The sequence below is a fragment of the Scatophagus argus genome, chromosome 6 (genome assembly GCF_020382885.2).
Source record: "Scatophagus argus isolate fScaArg1 chromosome 6, fScaArg1.pri, whole genome shotgun sequence".
In the NCBI taxonomy this organism is placed as follows: domain Eukaryota; kingdom Metazoa; phylum Chordata; class Actinopteri; family Scatophagidae; genus Scatophagus; species Scatophagus argus.
In genome coordinates this window covers 556,530-564,702 of record NC_058498.1, presented here as the reverse complement: position 1 = coordinate 564,702, position 8,173 = coordinate 556,530, and the positions used below count along the sequence as shown (strand labels likewise).

General features: G+C 43.8%; 1 long non-coding RNA gene across 1 annotated transcript; it reads right to left on the bottom strand.

Moving 5' to 3' along the window:
- Positions 1 to 4,225: 4,225 nt before the first annotated feature.
- Positions 4,226 to 6,300, bottom strand: LOC124060882. The gene is made up of 3 exons (XR_006843648.1): positions 6,166 to 6,300; positions 5,061 to 5,902; positions 4,226 to 4,957 (listed from the first exon to the last, which is right to left on the bottom strand). It is a non-coding gene; the product is annotated as an uncharacterized LOC124060882 (long non-coding RNA).
- Positions 6,301 to 8,173: the final 1,873 nt, after the last annotated feature.

Sequence of the window (8,173 nt, the reverse complement as noted above, 5' to 3'; positions counted from 1 at the left end):
ACGGCTCTTCTGTTACACGCAGGGCGGCTTCCTTATGATTGGGCTACAAAAGAATCACAGCTTATTGAAGAGTTCTGGGGCTGTTTCCTCTCTGACAACCTGCTCGGCACGTGGTCGAGGGTCCCTGACACAGCTGGGCTCACAGGAGCTCACCTGAGGGAACACCTGGTCAGAGGCTGAATCCGTCTAAAAGCTGAAAGTCCCCTGCAGAAGCTGAGTCGAAGCCTCCTGACGGCTGAAGCTTGAAGCGACGCGTCATGTGCGGGTCGGATCAGCTGTTGTTGGAGATAACTGGGCTTTTCACTGTCTTGGATGACATTAGCTTAGCATTAGTATTAGCCTGCGTGCAGCCCCTGACTGTGTCTGAATGTCCCAACCAACCAGCTGAGCCGATTGCAGTCAGACTTCGCTTGTTGCCAACATCAGTCGACATCCAAATCAGTATTGGATTGCTTTCGTTTGTTTCCTCAGAGGAAGGAGACACTGTGAGACGGGGACTGAGGTGGGACAGTGGCTAACGTCTCCCCCGTCCTCCTCTCTCATTCAGATCATAATTACAGCAAAGCTTAGGAGCAAACAATGACTGCAGGTTTGAGGAAAAAGTTGAGGAGAACTTTTAGTGACTGAATGGTTTTCTCTGACTGTCTGTCCCACATGGACACTTCACACTGTCTCACCTTCTGTCCTGCCCACTGTGTGCAGTGCTGATGGACTGATGTACCAGATGTTATGAGCAGGTTCTGCTGGTGTTTCTTCTTTGGATAAGACAGATTAGATGCTCCCCCTGCTGTTTGTCATTAACGTTCCTTTTGACATTTATTTATCTGTTTTATTTGCTCCAACACTGCGCTGATAATCACCCAGTTTGTTCATTTCAGTCCAGTTAACCAGGCTGGGTAAACACAGCTTCTCCAGCTGCTCTCGGGTCTGCCAGCTGCCTCCTCCTCTGAAGCATCGCTGCTGTTACACATTCAGTTCTGAAGCTGTTTATCCGACTTCAGATCTTCACTTGTTGTGGAGTAATATTCAGCAGCTTGTAGCGCTCTTTGATTTGTGATTTTGTTGTCGCGTCCTGGGAGAAATGCTGCATCGGACTCCAGTCTGCACGAGTTGCAGGCTCATCTTGACGGACAGGAAGCCCAGGCAGCACAGGCGAGTGTCTCTCTCTAATCTAACTGGATTTAGGTTGTATTATGTGATGGATAAGGTCTGTGCTGACCACACCACACCACCTGTGAAGCCTCCAGGATCACGGACACGCAGCAACATGTCTGCTTTACATTAGATGCAATCCCCCATTTACTGTGAGAACATAATTAACAGCGTTTTGTCACCGTGAATTTAATTTGTGGGTAATTACAGGAACAGAATATATAATGCTGGGGCTAAATAAAACATACGTGCTACTTCTGGTCCTCAGAGGACGGCGTCTTTCCTGCTTGTCCCTGTCTGTGTCCGTCCCCATGTCTCCATCGGTCTGATCATGTGTGCTTTCTGCATCTTCTTCACCGTCCTCCTCAAAGTCTGGTCCAAAGTCATCCTCATCCGTCTCGTCATCTAACAGCTCTGAATCTGAATGTCCCTCAGCTGTCTTGTAAAGAATCCTCTCTGCTTCAGCGTCCCACAGCAGTGTGGCGTCATTAAGGACATTAAGATGGTCTTGGTATCCACTGCTGACATTCATAACAGGACAAAATACAAACAATTTATCTGCTTTCAGAACTAAATATATCATTCCCAACATTCTAATGAACAAGAACACATATGATAAAAAGTAACAGATAAAACATGTGCCTTGCTTGTCTTCTTTCTGTAAAATGTGCTTGCTGTGAAAGAAACAGAAAGTTTGCCAAGAATCTGGCCTAACAAAAGCCACACGAGTGGACAGTCCAGGATGTCCAGCAGAGACGGACTGCGTCACAGTGGGTGGTGCAGTCGTGTACATCACACTGCAGGTGCTGAATGTTATACTAACCTGTGCTGTCATATTCACTCATGCAGATATGCATATTCAATGGGGATCAATAAAGTCTTACTAACGTAATAATAAGATTTATTGACTGATTGATATTAACCTGAATATGCAAATGAATTAACGTTACGAGTAAAAGAGTGAAAGAGTCACCCTGCGCGCCTGCTGCAGTTTTTCCTGGACCCACTTGTGTCCTCAGAGCTTATGTGAGTTAGTTCCTGTTAATGAGACGAGGTTTCTACACTCTAAAAAAAATACACTGGCTCAACTTAAAAAACTGTTGTAACAATTTATCTTTTTAAGTAATTCCAACTAAGCCATTATTGAGTATTTCCCATGAGACTTTCATAGTTGGACTAACTCAGTTAGTTTATTACAACCAACATGATTTGTTTTGTTCACTACAAGCTTAATTATGTTGAACCAACTCAATTTTTATATAAAAGTTTTAGTGTTAATAAGTGATCAAATTATTCTTAAGTTGCTACAATTGCTTTATTTTACTTTCACTACTTTACCTCAATTTTATTGAGTATTAGTAACTAATATCACTTAAGTCAGTTAAGAGTAAATTAGACACGGCAATTCCAGTTTTACTGTCAAAATGTACAGTGGTATGAAAAAGTTTGGGCACCCCTGATCATTTTCAGGATTTTCCTTTATAAATCATTGGTTGTTCGGATCAGCAATTTCAGTTAAATATATCATATAGCAGACAAACACAGTGATATTTCAGAAGTGAAATGAAGTTTATAGGATTAACAGAAAGTGTGCAACAATTACTTAAACAACATTAGGCAGGTGCATAAATTTGGGCACCCTTGTTGTTTTATTGATTTGAGTACCTTTAGCACTAATTATTGGAACACAAAGTTTGTTTGGTAAGCTCATTGACCCTTGACCTACATACACAGGTGAATCCGATCATGAGAAAGGGTATTTCAGGTGGCCAGTAGCAAGTTGTTCTCCCTTTTGCATCTTCTCTGAGGTGTGGCAACATGGGAGCCTCAAAACAACTCTCAAATGACCTGAAAACAAAGATTGTCCAACATCATGGTTTAGGGGAAGGATACAAAAAGCTGGCTCAGAGATTTAAGCTGTCAGTTTCCACTGTGAGGAACATAGTGAGGAAATGGAAGACCACAGGCACAGTCCTAGTTAAGGCCCGGAGTGGCAGACCAAGAAAAATCTCTGATAAGCAGAGGCGAGGAATGGTGAGAACGGTCAAACTCAACCCACAGACCAGCTCCAAAGACCTACAACATGATCTTGCTGCAGATGGTGTCACTGTGCATCGTTCAACTATTCAGCGCACTTTGCACAAGGAGATGCTGTATGGGAGAGTAATGCGGCGGAAGCCTTTTCTACGCACATGCCACAAACAGAGTCGCTTGAGGTATGCTAAAGCACATTTGGACAAGCCAGCTTCCTTTTGGAATAAGGTGCTGTGGACTGATGAATGTGAAATTGAGTTATTTGGACATAACAAGGGGCGGTATGCATGGCGGAAGAAGAACACAGCATTCCAAGACAAACACTTGCTACCCACAGTAAAATTTGGTGGTGGTTCCATCATGCTGTGGGGCTGTGTGGCCAGTGCAGGTACTGGCAATCTTGTAAAAGTTGAAGGTCGCATGGATTCCAGTCAGTATCAGCAGATTCTTGCCAACAATGTTCAAGAATCAGTGACAAAGTTGAAGTTGCGCCGGGGCTGGATACTTCAACAAGACAACGACCCCAAACACTGCTCAAACTCTACAAAGGCATTCATGCAGAGGAACAACTACAACGTTCTGGAATGGCCATCTCAGTCCCCAGACCTGAACATTATTGAAAATCTGTGGTGTGATTTAAAGCGGGCTGTCCATGCTCGGAAACCATCAAACCTGACTGAACTGGAGATTTTTTGTAAAGAAGAATGGTCAAAAATACCTTCAACCAGACTCCAGACCCTCATTGGAAGCTATAGGAAGCGTTTAGAGGCTGTTATTTCTGCAAAAGGAGGATCTACGAAATATTGATGTCATTGTTCTGTTGTGGTGCCCAAATTTATGCACCTGCCTAATGTTGTTTAAGTAATTATTGCACACTTTCTGTTAATCCTATAAACTTCATTTCACTTCTGAAATATCACTGTGTTTGTCTGCTATATGATATATTTAACTGAAATTGCTGATCCGAACAACCAATGATTTATAAAGGAAAATCCTGAAAATGATCAGGGGTGCCCAAACTTTTTCATACCACTGTATTTATTGTAATCAACTTATATCAACAACAATTTTTGTTGCAATCGACCAGCAATATCAGGTGAAGGACATGGTTGCAGATGCAGTAAATGCTAAAGCCCTGCCTAAATACCCTGTTTCAGAGCGAAATAGGTAAGCACAGTAACAACTTGAAGAATAAAAACCATCTGATCAACATTTACTCAATTCACCTTGTGAAAAATATACTTATAGTATAATGTACTACTTGAAATGTAAACAGTGTGATGAACTGGCACATTTTACAAACCATTTTTATCAACTAATTCTTCACCTTTCATCCTCATAACATTAACTTTTACTGAACTTCAAGTGTAAACTTAAATTGTACTTCAAGTACTTTAAATATACTTAAATACATGTACTGAAAAAAGTGTATACAGCAAAAACTTTACAAACGTACAAACACAATGTATAAACATAAATGCAACATTTCCTGCTCAATTAGTGGACAGTTGTCACATTTTTTGAGACATTACCTTCAGACCATCTGGCTCAAGGAAGACCTTTTGAAACACTTCAAAAGTGTTTTTAAGTTCCTTCGGGTAGCTGAGATGGAGCGAGAAGATCAGCCCCATGAGCAAGGCACAGGCTCTGGGTACGTCCACGTCTTCCAGGACTTCTGTTCCCGCGATCACAATCCGTGCGCTGGGTGGATCAGGTGTTCTACTTCTGGTTAGAATGATCTTCAGCACTTCATTGGTGAGATCCCGTCAGCCTAGCACAAACAGGTCCGAATCAATGCCAGAATCAAAAACACGAGCATTAATTAAAAACAAGACTAATACAAAGTATAGTGTTTCTGTGTTAGATTTACCTACCAACTGCTCTTTAAAGAGATTCTCCTCCTTCTCTCCGAGGTACACCACGACCAGTTAGAAGAAAGAAAGAAGAAGAAGAAAAAATACAGTTAGAATTAAATCATACCAGAAATGCTTATGTGATCAAAATAACCCCTATCCACTTGGCTATACATATGTGTGTGTGTGTGTGTGTGTATAAATATAAATATAAAAAAGTTGAATATTCAACAATAGACTGTATACGCAGGCTCCACCTTGGTCACGTGCAGCGATTAGCCTAATCGTGCATTATTTTTTTCTTTACTGTATTGTTTACAGATTAATCACATGCTTTAACTTTACCAATGCTAGTTTAAACATCAACATACATCCATTTAAAACCGAAACATATAACATATAAACATATAACCTACAACTGTTCAAGGTTTAACGTTTCCATTGTTATGCACGTCAAACGACGCACATGCAGCCTGTTTTAAATTAACTTCTAAACTCGGTTATATTTAATGTAATTTGGCTGACACTGTAACACCAAAACCAAACATTAAAAAGACTAAGTTACATCAGCTAAGTCCGCATAGAGCCTCCTGTGCCGCACAAACCATGTTTCCACTGCAAGATCCTCTTTAACATTTGCGGCTAACAGCTAACAAGTTAGAGCTTTTCTGTTCGAATTAACGAGTCGTTATTAGCGTTAGCGGCTAACGGCTAGTGGTTTTCCACAACACATTCCTCACCAATACCAGCTGATATATGTGTCTGCAAACACGAGGGCTGAAGATTGATGCCCACAGCAGTTCTGGGCCAAACTGTTGCTGCTGGTGCAGTCTGGCAGCATAAAATGGCCGTCGCTTTCTCTGCTTTAAAGCATGGACACATGAAAGGAAGCTGCACTAACTTAATATTATAATACAATATTAAGATTCACTAACTTAATACTTTTCCTTGTTAAGTGAAGGCAGAAATTCTTATCCTACATATTTCTGAGTTAAGACATCTTTCCTTATTTTTAATTTTAATCAACTTCTTGTAATAAGTTATCAACTTAATAAAACAATGGGCATGTAACAAATTGTATTTTTTATGCTGAAAAAGCTCATGTGTTTAAGTCATGCTAACTAACCTCCTGAATCATTTTTTACAGTGTATCCCCGTCCTGGGCCGGCCCGCCACCAGATGACGGCGAGGGGGGCGGAGACCTGTGATCAAAACCAGGGCGCTCACACGGACCACCTTCAGATCCTGCGGGGCTGTCGCGGAGGACTAGAGACAGTGAAGGATCGAGTCTACGGCCGACCAACATGAACCTGATCCAGACCTTCTGGCTGGGTTTTAGTTTCCTCTCTACAACCAGTAAGTTTATCGACAAATTCTTTTCGTTCGTTCACCTTTCAGAACCAAAGGCTCCGGACCGAACTGGGTCCTGGTTCTCTGTGGTTCCGTTCATGCGTGTCAGGACTGAGCGGGTTACCGGCTGGACGGTCGCTGCTTCAGGATCTCACACGTCGCCTTCCGACAGGACGTCGGTTGGCACGCGCGGGGCACGCGATGGCGCGTTGATCGGCTACAGGCATAAAACACAAATCTGAAAAATAAAGCGAACAAAGTTTGATGAGGTTACAGGCACGTGCGCAGGTGTAAAGGCTTCAGGATCAGACATTTTCACACGTTAATCAGCCTGAACGAGCCGTCAAAGGGCGTGACGGCTGAGCCCAAAGGTGTGAACGGGCACCAGTGATTCTCAGAAAGGGGGGCGACGGTGGGACTTTCCGTCCGACCAGGACACGGACCAGGAGAGCAACATTGTAGACTGAGAGAAAACACCCTAACTCACACACACACACACACACACACAAACAGGAAGCATCATATCAGTAACACGTAAAGCTGAAACGTGCAGGCTTTTCGGATAAATCCTCAGTGTGTGTGTGTGTGTGTGTGTGTGTGTGTGTGTGTGTGTGTTGGACGTTCGCGTACGTTTGAGCGTTTTTAAGATCTGTCTCTTGTGAGTCTCCTAACGCGTGTCCTCCGGCTGAACCAGAGTTCACAGTGAACCAGTTCGCGGCTGTGAAGAACCACAGTAAATCTCTGACCAACCAAAACTCGTCTCCGCGCGGCTCGTGCTATCCGGGCCAGGCTGGTTAACCTCAGCTCACTTCATGTTTGATCAGTGGAAGCAGATCGCTTACTCTGGCACATTCCTGACTCCATAAACAAAATGCCTGTTTTTATTTTATTGTGCTGTTGTGGTTGCATTAATGCGCTGCACACTTGAACTGAGTGTGTGTGTGTGTGTGTTCAGCTGCTTCACACAACATGAATAATGTGTGAGGGGAGTGGAGGCGGGTTGTGGAGGAGGGAACCACCGGAGCTGCTGTGGTTACAGACTGACTGGCCTGTGACGTGTTTTTGTGTTTGTTTGGTTCATTTTCAGCTGCTGCTTCTGAGCTTCTGGCAGATCTGAACTGCAGCGTCACAAAGCAGCCTGACGGTTCATTCCTGTATCGGCTGTCCCGGCCGCCGGCTTCAGCCCGCTGTGAGACGGGCTGGGAGGACCACAATGTGAGTGTGACCGGCTACAGGATGTTTCTGGTGCCACACTCGGGAGATCACCGAGTCAGACCGAGATCCAACGGTTCACACGTGTTGTCGCTCTTCTTGTGCTGCTAGCTTGTTGTCCTTTTATTCAGAAGGACAGTCAGGGTTCAGTGAACATAACAGCAGAGAGAGAAGCTCAGAGGGGCGGCAGCTCGCCGGCTGTCAGCAGTCGCCATAGAAGAAGAAGAAGAAGAAGGATCACTTTATTGACAGTATATATATTTTTACACACACACACTGAATTCGTCTTCTGCATTTATCCCATCCTTAGTTGAACACACACATGCAACACCCGGCAAATTACATGCAGTGAAACACACACAGGAGCAGTGGGCAGCATCAAGCGCCCGGGGAGCATATTGGGGGGTTAAGTGCCTTGCTCAAGGGCACATCAGCCGGCTAATGGAGGGGGGAGCATTTTTTTCACATTAATCACTCCACCACGTGGTCCAAATATTTCCTGCCCGTCCGGTGGGGGAATCGAACCAGTGACCCTCTGATCACAAGCCGCTTCTCCAACCTCTAGGCCACGG